At 42.8% G+C, this 13480-nt stretch overlaps 1 protein-coding gene across 6 annotated transcripts in view; it reads right to left on the reverse strand.

Annotated features, from left to right (window-relative positions):
- The window catches only part of NCOA7 (nuclear receptor coactivator 7), a 161884-nt gene that overhangs the window by 100881 nt on the left and 47523 nt on the right, over positions 1–13480 (reverse strand). The window lies entirely within an intron of this gene.

Here is a 13480-nt window from a genome sequence, read left to right on the forward strand (position 1 = left end):
ATCTAAGTCTCTAGAGAAAAATGGGGGAAAAATAAGGCTGAAAAAAAATACAATCCTGAAAAAAATCAAGTTCAGTACATACAGTAATGTTCTCCTAAAGGCCTAGTGAGTGAAACACAACATTTATGATCAGCAGAAATGGTCCGCTGACAGAAAACAATTATGAGTGGCATGAAATTATAATATGCTCTAACTCAACTTCTCTCTTCCTTCCAACTTTTAAAATATATTCTAATAACCTTTAACTGCTTTTAAGCAACTTTAGACACACACATATCCTGTTTTGATAATGTTACTTCAATGTCATAAATTAGACATGGCATCACAACTCCTCCTACCATTATGGAATTGGATTCTTTCAGAAAGAATAACCTTATATCAGGCATACGTTTTAAAAAATTAGTTTCACAGATACCCACAATTTAGTTGTTTTACCATCCAGTATGTAGATGTATTTTTTCCAATGAATATATACAGTCTGTGTCCTTGGGAAGTGACATTGCTCAAAATTAGGATTTCGGGAGTGGGAGACTAGTAATATCTACTTTGAAATATTTCCCTTCTAAAATTAGTGTAGAACTCTGGGGTAATTCATTTGTGTGTCAGGGTGAACCAAACACAGATTTTTCAAGAAAAATCCTGGCCTTGCTTTTATTTATCTGAGGGCCCATCTCTATGGTGATGATCTTCCAACCATATGGCAGTCTCCATCTGGGTATTCAAAAAAAAAAAAAAAGAAAGAAAAACCTCACCGGTGGTCATCTCTCGAGTATAATAAGTCCCCTACACATGAATGAGTTATGTTCCGAGAGTGCACTCGTCAGTCCAACGATGTTAGTTAGCCGAGGTACTGAACCAACACAATCAGCTATATAGTACTATACTATAATAGGCTTATAATACTTTTCACACAAATAACACCAAAAAACAAACACAGAAAGCTAAGAAAACTTTTTTAATCTTACAGTACAGTACCTTGAAAAGTACAGTAGCACAGTACAACAGCTGGCATACAGGGGCTGGCACCCAGTGAACAGGAGAGAAGAGTTACCGACGGGAGGAGCGAGAGGCAGCGGGAGACGGTAGAGCTGAAGGATCATCAACAGTAAGACATGGAGGGCAAGCTGCAATTTCACTTATGCTTGACTTGATTCACATCTTTGAGAGTTTGCAACTTGAAGGTTCACGTGCAGGGGTCTTACTGTATACTAGTCTGCTCTTAACCAACCAAAAAGAACACCTGTGGTTTAATAAAAACATAATATTTGATCTTTTTCCTATCTGGCTTAGAATTCCCAGAACATTTGGCAGTCTCCTGAGTGATGCGAGTACCTCTGTATGCTAATGAGGTGGCTCCTGGTGTGTGTGGAGCAGGCCAGATACCTTCAAGATAGGGTCTGGTCACCAGAAACACCACAACGTGACTACAAGCTTGGAACTTTCAGCCCCACCCCCAGACCTTGAGAAAAGACAGAAAGAGGAGAGGGGCAGGAGATGAAAGTTCAATCACCAATGGCCAATAATTCAATTAATCATGCCTGTGTGTGTATGTTCGTCCCTCAGTCGTGTTTGACTCTTTGTGACCCCGTGGACTGTAGCCCATCAGGCTCCTCTGTCTGTGGATTTCTCCAGGCAAGAATACACGAGTGAGTTGCCATTTCCTTCTCCTAGGGATCTCCCCAACTCAGGGATTGAACCCGGTCTGCCACAATGCAGGCAAATTTTTACCATCTCAGCCACCAGGGCAGCCTACCCAGTGAAATCTCCATAAAAAGCCCTTAGATGAGGGAGTTCAGAGAGCTTCTGGGTTGGTGAACACATCAATGTTCTGGGAGAGAACAGAACCCAGAGAGCACATAGATGCTCTATTTACCCCCACCTGTGTACTCTGCCTGACACTTCTCTTCCATTGGGCTGTTTCTAAGTTGCATCCTTTATAATAAACTGGCAAATATAAGTAAAGTATTCCCCTGAGTCCTGTGAGTCATCCTGGTGAATTCAGACCTGAGCAGAGGATCATGGGAACCAAACGCATAGCCAAGTTGGTTTTATATATGGGTTGACTAGGGATGTGGAACTTAACAAGTAGCATCTGGAGTGAGGGCAGTCATGAGAAACTGAGCCCTTAAACTTGTGGAGTCTGACACTGACTCAGAGAGGTGTTAGGACCAGAACTGAACTGAATGGCTGGACACCCAGCTGGTATTGGAGAATCTGAGAATATCAGATTCTAGACTTTGCCAGAGAACCAACTTTGAGCACAGCAGAGACGATGGTGCTGAGACTGATAAAGATCTGCACGAAAAACAGGAAGGCTACACTTTCCTATGATGAGAGTTGGATGACTGAAGGCATGCTGGCAAGTTCTGCTTAGCCCAGGTGGTGGTTTACTTGTTAAGTCATGTCTGCCTCTGAGACTCCATGGATTGTAGTTCTTCAGGCTCCTCTGTACATGGAATTTTCCAGGCAAGAATCCTGGAGTGGATTGCCATTTCCTTCTCTGGGGGATCTTCCCCACTCAGGGATCAAACCTGGGTCTCCTGCATTGTAGGCAGATTCTTTACCAACTGAGCCACCAGGAAAGCCCAAATGACTTAATGACTGAGCGTTTAAAATGGGGATATTTCACATTAAAATCCAGAATTCAGGGGACTTCCCTGGCAGTCCGGCAGTTAACACTCTGTGCCTCCAATGCAGAAGAGGTGGGTTCGATTTCTGGTTGGGGAACTAAGATCCCACAAGCTGAGGTCAAAAAGTAAACTGGGTTTCAGGCTCACCTGGACCCATTAGATGACACAGTGGCACTGGACCAGAGCCCCAAATGACAAAACAGGATGGTATAGGGAATGAGCAGCTATCCTCCGTGAGAGTGGCCGTGCTGTGCGGTCACCAGTCCCATCCATCTGTACAGTGACCCCAGGCCCAAGGCTGGCAGCTACCACTTGGCACCCACTCATTTATACCACCACTGTGGTCCCTAAAGTCACTGCTTGCATGTTTTGCTACAGAGAGCATAAGGTTTTATTCTTAGGTCAATTCAGATCATCAGGAAGCTGCAGTCTCAGACTACATTGTGTCGGCCTACTACAGAGTCTTTGAGTCATGTTTTGGCATCAAATCCTCTATTTTCACTCACAGTCACTGGCATAAACTGCTATTATGGACGTTAAAGGCACTACCCCTACTTTTTTTTTTTAGTGTTCCTTTTATCTAGGTTGTAAATCGTATATAATTTTAGAACTAAGGGCTTTGTCATCTGGGGAACTGGTATGTGCTCCACTGATGATTAGGGAGAACTATGGAAGGGAGGATGAGATGGTTGGATGGCCTCACAGAGTCAATGGACATGAACTTGGCAAACTCTGGGAGATAGTGAGGGACAAGGAGGCCAGGCATGCTACAGTCCATGAGGTCACAGAGTCAGACACGACTTAGTGATTGAACAACAACATGGAAAGGAGTCCCTTTATATCACCAACTATCAAGTACTCCTCCATCAGAATCCTTGGGGGAGTGGTTTAGGATCTGCAGCCAGATACCAAAATTCATGGATGTGCAAATCCTACATTTGGCCCTCCATATTGTCTAGTTCCGCATCCGTGGATTCAACCAACCTGGGATCCTGTATTAACTTTTAGATCCACAATTGAGTGAATCCAGGGGTGCAGAATCTGCAGATTCAGAGAGCTGATGGTACATTTAGTTTTTAAAAATCTGCATATAAGGGGACAGAGCAATTAAAATGGATGTTTGCTCAAAGGTCAACTGTAGTTCCCAGTCAACTACACAACTAATATCGTGCTGCTTAGTATTCTATTTTTCTTCTCAACTTATATGTTCCCTGCCCTGGACTTTTAGTTTTTAATTAGTATTTTGCAATTTTTTTTATAAGGGTGACAAAGAGAAAATATACTAATATGTGGATAACTGCAACCTCACTCCTGTGGTACCTCCTAAAGGGAACTCTGGGTTTGAGTCTCAGTTCCCCCCGCCCCCTTTCTTTGGTTCTGGGTTTATTGACACAAATGTGAGAAATAAATTAGAGGAAGGAGAGAAATGGAGATGAACATACAGCTCGTCTGTACAGACGAGCATACAGAGAGAAGAAACAGAAGAAAAGACACCTAAGAAACAAGGGGAATGATAGGACTGCCTGGATTTGCAGAGGCCCGTGGTGACTGCAGCCATGAATTCAGAAGACGATTGTTTCTTGGCAGGAAAGCTACGACAAACCTAGACAGTGTCTTCAAAAGCAGAGACATCACTCTGCCAACTAAGGTTCATACAGTCAAGGCTATGGTCTTCCCACTGATCACATATAGTTTTGAGAGTTGGATTGTGAAGAAGGCTGAGCGTCAAAGAATTGATGCCTTTGAATTGTGGTGCTGGAAAAGACTCCTGAGAGTCCCTTGGGCAGCAAGGAGATCAAACCAGTCCATCTTAAAGGAAATCAACCCTGAATACTCTTTGGAAGGACTGATGCTGAAGCTGAAGCTCCAATCCTTTGGCCACCTGATGCAAAGAACTGACTCATTGGAAAAGGCCCTGATGCCAGCAAAGATTGAGGGCAGAAGGAGAAGAGGGTATCAGAGGATGAGATGGCTGGAGGGCATCATTGATGCAATGTACGTGAACTTGGGCAAACTCTGGGAGATAGTGAGAGACAAGGAGGCCTGGCATGCTGCAGTCTGTGGGGTGGCAAAGAGTCGAGCATCCCTGGATGACTAAGCATTGTGTTTCAAGAAGTCAGAGAAAGTTTGGGAGGATAACTGACAGCTATGTGCAGAGAGATGGGAAAGAGGATTTTTTAAAAGTTCTATTATATATAATGCATTTACTCCCCTCTTAGATGTTTTCTGAGAGGTGAAGTAAATACTTGAATTATTTTTAATTATTTTCACTGTCATACTTATTTCTTTGAATGTGACTTAATGCTGGGACTGGACCAAAACAAGTCTGCCCATATAGATGGGATTCATAAATGTAGTTTTTATAAGGTATCTGAAATTTTTGTGGAACAAGGTGGGGTGTGAATGAATGAATGGATAGATAAGAATTAAGGGCTGCAATAATAAAGCAGGTTGATTATAAGTTACCTACGTCAAATCCCACAAATTGTTAAAATCCTTGAGTCCCATCATGTCACGTACACTAGAAGGGACTAATACCACAAGTGAAGTTGCTTGATATTCATACGACAGAAATTAAACTCCACTCAACATCAAGGTACTAATTTAAAAGACTGTAAGGTGCTCAGCTGGGGACAGCGACACTGAGACCTAACAACTCCCTCATCACCTGAACACTTTGCCCATTCCCCCAGAGAAAGACCTAACAACTCCCTCATCACCTGAACACTTTGCCCATTCCCCCAGAGAAAGACAAGTGGACTTTATCAACATTGACTCTGCTTCATACCTAATACGTCACTTGGTACAGGGAGGAGAAACAAAATTCATTATATGCCATTAACTGAGTAATCCAACCATCCTCTCTCCAAGGGCAGTCTTTACCAAGAAACTTTCACTTTGATTTTATTACATTTTCTTTTTGATTTTTTAATAGTAGTTGATAAAAGGCAAGTAATTTCACATATATATTTGCCTTTGTTTATATAGTTTTAAATATTCTGATCTGAGAAATTCTAAATTTTCATACATATTATAGAACTCTTTTACATGTTTATAACATTGGAATAATAATCAATCAAATTTCCTGTGGATTTGTATGTTCCTGTGTAAAGCCATAGGAAAACTCAACTGGACTTTATTTTGGCTGAGATTGAAAGAAGGCTTCTGAACAAAATCAAAATATCATGATAACAATATTTCATAAGATGATGGAAGATAAATATGTTTTTTAACTCTCACTGAGACTCTCAGCAGGGGGTATACTAGCTACAGTTCAGATGAAAGTCAAAGTTTCACTGCTATTTACATGGATTAGAGCAAAGACGCCCCAACCAGCAAAAAGCAAGGCCCAATATTTAACCCATGTATTACAGATTACAATTTTACAAGAACATGGGCAAAAACTTTCAGTATTTATCAATTATTATATCCTTGGTAAAACTATTATACACATAAAAAATAAGGTGTTTTCATCAATATATATTATTCTTCTATATTCAGATATTGTTTTAGGGGACTTGTGATACTAAAGAAAACACTAAACTGAGTTTCAGAATTCTACAGAAAGCTGTCACAATATTAAAAATTCTAAAATAGTGAAAGAGTAATAATTTAAAATGATAAAATAACTATCTAAGCCAATAAAAAAATTATCTTTTCTATTTTGTTTTCCAAGAAGCACAAATCATAATACTTCAGATAGGAAAGCTCATTGAATTATCCAATGATGGGATTAATTATTATATTTACAGACTCCTTCAATACATTCAAATGCCTAGAAATTCACCAAGATTCAACATGCATTATTCTTCGTTTTAAAACTTCAACTCCAGCACCTAGTTCAGTATCTGACACACTATAGATAATTATAGTAGACTTTTGTTGACCTCCCCTATAATCTTTTCCTCCTTGTTTTGCCATCAAGGACCAATTTTCAATAAACATACCCTCCCCCTACTTTTAATACTATATCTGGGGAAGGTTCCACCCCAGCTCCAAGGACAAAAAATACGGTTCAATACAATTGAACAATTTAAATTTGGACTCTACCGGTCAACTTACATGGAGGTTTCTTCAACAGATAGTACTATGTCCTACATGATGCGAGAGGGGGTGAATCCATGGATGCAGAACCATGAATACAGAGGAAATGCAAATGTAGAGAGCCAACTCTAAGTTATATAGAGTTTTTGACTACACGGAAGGTTGGCGCCCATAACTCCTATGTTGGTAAAAGGTCAACTGAATCCCACCCAGGCCAATCAGACTACTGAGACGCCATCTACACAGCAGCCAAGAAAGAGCACATGACCTAAGCTGCTCCAATCAGAGTGAATCCCAGGACTCACTGGTAACACACTCACCCTGTCTACTGTTACACAGAGGAGATCCTGTACTCTCAGGGTTTATCAAGTAAAACCTGGGAAGGAAGTCAAAATAATGGAAGAGCTTATCTACACAGAAACTGAGTCAGGATAACATTATTTGGGTCTCAAATCAAGGTATTCTTTAAGTCAAATATAAAATGTATCCCAGGACTTTTTAACTTATAAAAATGAAAGTGGATGTGTTAGTTGCTCAGTCGTGTCCGATTCTTTGAGAACCCATGGGCTATAGCCCACAAGTCTCCTCTGTCCATGGGATTCTCCAGGCAAGAGTAATGGAGTGAGTTGCCATTCCCTTCTCCAGGGGATCTTCCAGACCCAGGGATTGAACCTGGGTCTCCTGCATTGCAGGCAGATTCTTTATCATCTGAGCCACCAAGGAAGCCTTACTTTTTTTCCCCTAAGCTGGTTGTATGTTTATTTGACATCACCACCCCCAAAAGAGAGTTCAGACTATTATGTGAATACACATGAATGACCCCAAAATGTGGACTGGCTGAGTTGATGTTGGACAGCCCCTGGGAAGTTGGCCATCTGTGTCATGTGACAATAAAACGGATGCCTGCAATATCCTAAAACTAGATCATGTGTCTATAAGGACTGCATTAGGAAGGGACTTGAGAGAATTTTCAGGATTCTGGTCTAAACTGTCCACTTATTTAGCCTTACAAAAAGAAACAAGTTTAGGTTGTAACTGATCTGCTAAAATTAGAGCTAGATAAAAATACAGTTCCATTAAGAGAAAATCTTTGTTTGTGATTTCAGTCACTTAGAGTATATGTGTGCTAAGTCACTTCAGTCGTGTCTGACTCTTTGCGACCCTATGGACCATAGCCTGTCAGGGTTCTCTGTCCATGGGATTCTCCAGGCAAGAATACTGGAGTGGGTGGTCACGCCCTTCTCCAAGGGATCTTTCTACTCAGGGATCGAACTCGTGTGTCTTAGTCTCCTGCACTGGCAGGTGGGTTCTTTACCACTAATGCCACCTGGAAAGCCACTAAGAGTAGGGTGACCTGGACTCTTGCAAAGGTGGGAAAGCCAAGTATCTGCCCCAATCTAAAGCTGCTACAAGGAAAGCAGGGGACTCGGCTGTTCCCAGATGAGTATTTGTGAGAAGTCCTTCCCAAATACCTCCAACTTATTCCCTCTGCTAGACACACATGATGATGGCCCCATTGTACAGATGCAGCAGAAATACAGTCCAGGGCTCCTAAGAAGGAAATCAACAGTGCCTCTCCAACTCAGGTCACTGATTTTCACTGCCCTGAAGCGGAGACTCAGTTGTTGCTCTTGTTGTTCAGTCGCTCAGTCGTGTCCGACTCTTTGTGACCCCGTGGACTGCAACATATCAGGCCTCCTTGTCCTCTACTATCTCCTGGAGTTAGCTCAGATTCATGTCCATTGAGTCAGCAATGCCATCTAACCATCTCATCCTCTGCCGTCCTCAAGGGTAAGGAAATGGGCTGAGGACCAGCTCACAGCTGTGAAGTGAAAGTCATTCAGTCATGTCCAAATCTTTGTGACCCCATGGACTATACGGTCCATGGAATTCTCCAGGCCAGAATACTGGATTGGGTAGCCTTTCCCTTTTCCAGGGCATCTTCCCAACCCAGGGATCGAACCCAGGTCTCCCACACTGCAGGCGGATTCTTTACCAGCTGAGCTACAAGGGATGCCCCTGAGAAACCCAAAATTCCCAAGCCAAATTCTATCTTCATCCAAAGACCATGGCTCCACCAAGTCTATGGTTCTGGTTTTCAGTCTTGGTACTCGGCCAATGAAAACATAATGAAAGCCTGCTAAATGTTTTAATGGAATTGTATTGCCAGGAAAAAAAGAAAAAATCTTTGATTTGTCAAACAAAATGGACTTGTAATTGCTCAACTCCCAAAGAAGTGCTTGGTCCCCGAATCTCTGCCATCAGAAGACAGCTGCTAGAGAAGTCCGATTCCCAGAAGACTCTTCCCCCTCCGCCCGTTGGACAAGCGGCTCTGGACAGAACTGGGGCTGCCCTCAGGCTGTGCAGGGAACTGACCCGCTCCCAGAGCAGCAGAACCTGCTCTTCCTGTCCAGCAAGACGGGCCAAGGACAGCAGACCACTGGCTACCATATGCTCCTTCCCAGCCGCCTTTCCCAAACTCGAGTTGTTTGGTTTTTATCTGATTTTTTTCCAGAAGGGAGTTTTCACTGCAGTCCAGTCAGGGCAACTCTTGAGTTGAACCACTAGATGAGCTCTTTCCCACCCAGGAGGACGTGAGGCTGGAGCTGAGGCAGTCTGCTCATCACCACATAATGAGGGTCTACAGCCGCCCCGGCAGCTCCCTGTGGGGTCTGAGAGTGAAGAGGAAACAGTTGAGAGAGGTGGCGGCTGAATCCAGAAGTCCTCCATTCTTTGTGTCCTGTTTACTCTTGGAGATTTTTTTTCCCACTTGCATGAAAAAGAACACTAACTGAACAAGAAGGTCTTGCAAGTAAATCAAAGGCATTTACAAAGTTCTTCATGAGACTGAGCATCAGAACCTGCCTCTGAAGTTCCCCTGCCTTGGTTTGACTTCTTTTTGTACCACAGAGAACTCAGATTCCTGCTCCTTGTGGCAGGCCTTTCAAAATATGAGACAGAGAAGACACCCAGTCTCACACCAAGTTTTTTTTTCTTCTTCCAGCTAAATACCTCCAGTCCCTTCCATTTCTCTTCACACAAGATATTCATGGGTTTCTATTATGCTCATTGCTCTCAAACAAACACAGCTGAGTACCTGCAGAATCTCCTCTGGGGCCTAGGCAGGCAGGCATGGAATCTGTTTTCATCTCCTCAAGGAGACGCTAGGCCATTTAGGGCTGTCACAGCACACTGTCCGCTGTGGAAGAGCCTCTTAGCACATACTGATGACTGGATGGATGGAAAAGGAGGCAGGGGAAAAAGAAAGGAAGGAGAGAAAGAAAAAAAGACGGGAAGGAAGAGGGAGAAACGTAACAGACCAAGACATTTCCAAGTAACCACTTTTAAAAAGCATGCGTTTCATAGAAGAATGGTAATATCCTATGAAAAATACTGCTTATGGGAGTGCAAACTCAGACAAACTTTCTGGAGGGCAATTTGGAGTCATTATCAAAATTTTAACTGTATATAGGCTTTGATCACTGCTAGGAGTTGCTTCTACAGAAATAGTTGCACAAAAACACAGAGATATGTATACAATGCAATTCAATGCAACATTGTAATAGCCAAGAAAAAAGGAGGCATCATAGAAAGATGTCTATACATAGAATTAATTTTAAAAAAGTATTAAGTACAAAAAAATGGAGGCATCATGGAAAGATGTCTATACATAGTATTAAGAGAAAACATATTATATATGCATGGATATTTCTGAAAAGATAGGTATAATTCTGTTCTCCAAGTTACCTTTGGGGAATAAATTGCAGAGGAGAAGGAGAAAAAAGAAGGTCAGAGGAATTCAAAAATCATGTGTGCTACACTCTTTTATCCTATTTGAATTTCTTATTGGTATCACTGTTGTTTTGAATCATGAAAAAAGGGTGAGCCTCTGCAATTGGTAAAAACAGAGGTCTTTCTTATTTACTCCTTTGTTCCACCAAGAATAATGCTTCAGTGTTCAGTGACCTTGACCAGTTAGGAAACCAAGTTTCTTAGTGGCACGGGATTACACACTCCTCCGAGGGACAGTGCAGTCACAGAGCAGCTGGCTTCAGGAAATGCTCCGCACAGGGCCCAGCACTGATGATGCAACCAGCAGGGGCCAAGGTTTGTGAGGCCTCCGTAGGCAATTTCTAATTCTGGTCTCGTTTGACCCTTCAGCTGTAACCAACACTACTAACCAGATGTTTTCCAGCCTTCTTGACACCTCCCCTCCTGGTCTGGAGGGGCCTCTTCATCTCTATCCCCCTGTGTGTGTATTCAGGAAGAAGGTCGCAGGCAACAGAGAGCAGGTGCCCAGATGAACACTGATAAATGAGATCAGAGAGGTCAGAGGCTGAGACATGCAGGCTTGGTACCAGAGTAAGGAGTTTAGAGTTTTAGTTTATGTCAAGGGCTATGAAAAGCCACCAGAAGATTTAACACAGAGAATGAGATGACCTGATGTGTATTTTAAAAGGGTTTTTCTGGCTTCTATGTAAAGAATGTGTTGTCCAGGGCAAGAGTGGAAGTTAGGAGGCTAGTCAAAGGCTACAGCAGCAATCCAGAAGACAGGTAGTGGGAATTAGGAGATGAAGTGGACAGATTCAGATCATGTTCTAGAGGTGAAGTCCACCAGTTTTGCTGAAAGACAGTGAAAGTGTTAGTTGATCAGTCATGTCTGACTCTTTGTGACCCCATGGACTGTAGCCCACCAGGCTCCTCTGTCTATGGGGATTCTTCAGGCAAGAACACTAGAGTGGGTAGCCATTCCCTTCTCCAGGGGATCTTCCCGACCCAGGGATAGAACCCAGGCCTCCTGCATTGCAGACAGATTCTTTACCATCTGAGCACAGAAAGGAGGTTAAAATGGACTCCCAGATTTCTGGCTTAAACTAATGGGTGGTCTTGCTTAGTCTGTGATGGAGAAGATCAAGAAGAGATCAGCTTAGGGACTTGCCTCCTCACACTCTTCTCAGAAGACCCACTGCCCATGGCTTCCATTTTTATCCCCCAAATGCTAACTCTCAGCTTTAAACCTCCAGCTCAGAATTCTGCTCCGAGCTTCTTCTCTGTGGATCCCATCACCTACTCCATAACTCTATGCACTCTTCTCATAGTATAGCAAACTCAAGACGAGCAAAACTGAACCTGACAGCTTGTCTCCCCAGATCCTGGTTTCCTGGAGGTGTTTCCTATCTTACTGGAGGTACCACTATTCACTAAGTTGTTGACATGGAAAACTGGATACCCTGGATCCTGCTCCATTTCAATCTCCACATTCCACTATTGCTATTTCCTACTCATTGTACCTTCCGTCTTTATACAAGCTCTCCCTCCATCAAGAATGAATCCCATCACTCTTTCGCTACCCCATCTCTATCATCCCTCAAGAGACCAAATGTCACTTCCTCAAGAAAGCCTTCCCTAATGCTCAGATTTGGTTAGGTCTCCCTACCACAGACTCCATGTTGCCATCTACTTTTACTTTGCAGAACTTAGCAATAGTGTAACTCAGTAATGATTACTGCAATTAGTTGTTTAATAGCTGACTCCTCCAAAAGATTGTGAGATGTGTGCTTTCTTTGCACAGTATCCAGGATACACAACAGAATCAAAACATACATTTGTGGAATGAATGAATGGAAATTCCCTAACTAGTCACTAACTGACTCTGGTTAAATAACAACCTCTCAAGACTCAGGAGCTCATCTCTACCAAGAAATTAGCTTAAGTAGTTTCTGAGGTGTTTTTTGGCCCTAACTGCCTATAAAAAATACAAAAGCGAGGTAAATAGCAAATTTAAATCATATTGAGGGCCTTCCCTGGTGGTCCAGTGGTTAAGAATCTACCTGCCAATGCAGGGGACATGGGTTCGATTCCTGGTCCAAAAAGATTTCACATGTTGCAAAGCAACTAAGCCTGTGTGCCACACTACTGAAGCCTGCGTGCCTACAGCCCGTGCTCCACAACAAGAGAAGCCACCTCAACAAGAAGCCTGCAAACAACAAGTAGCCCCTGCTCACTGCAACAAGAGAAAAGCCCACGCACAGCAATGAAGACCTGCTGCTGCTAAGTCGCTTAAGTCGTGTCCGACTCTGTGCGACCCCATAGACGGCAGCCCACCAGGCTCCCCCGTCCCTGGGATTCTCCAGGCAAGAACAGTGGAGTGGGTTGCCACTTCCTTCTCCAACGCATGAAAGTGAAAAGTGAAGGTGAAGTCACTTAGTCGTGTCCGACTCTTCGAGACCCCATGGACTGCAGCCTACCAGGCTCCTCCGTCCATGGGATTTTCCAGGCAAGAGTACTGGAGTGGGGTGCCATTACCTTCTCCATGAATACCTAGTACAGCCTAAATAAATAAATGAATAAAAATTTTTAAAAATCACATGGAGATTGATTACTCAGAAAACCAAAAAATCTTCATTGTATATTTTTTGAAGTTTCTTAGAATTTTCTTACAGCTGCAGAGGACTGTCCTATGTTCACACATATTTCATAAGTATTATTTGTATTTTTAAGTCACTTTAGTTGCATCTAGTGGTTTCAGACACGGAGCTATGTGTTTTCTGAGTGCTTGCTTTCCACAGTTAAAGCCAAATAGTTTTTGCTTATTAAAAACCAAAAATAAACCACCCACGTTCCTTTTATACTCTCTTGCTGCTATTGCTAAGTCACTTCAGTCGTGTCCGACTCTGTGCGACCCCATAGACGGCAGCCCACCAGGCTGCCCTGTCCTGGGATTCTCCAGGCAAGAACACTGGAGTGGGTTGCCATTTCCTTCTCCAATGCATGAAAGTGAAAAGTGAAAGTGAAGTCGCTGAGTC

Source organism: Bos taurus, chromosome 9 (genome assembly GCF_002263795.3).
Source record: "Bos taurus isolate L1 Dominette 01449 registration number 42190680 breed Hereford chromosome 9, ARS-UCD2.0, whole genome shotgun sequence".
NCBI classification, from domain to species: domain Eukaryota; kingdom Metazoa; phylum Chordata; class Mammalia; order Artiodactyla; family Bovidae; genus Bos; species Bos taurus.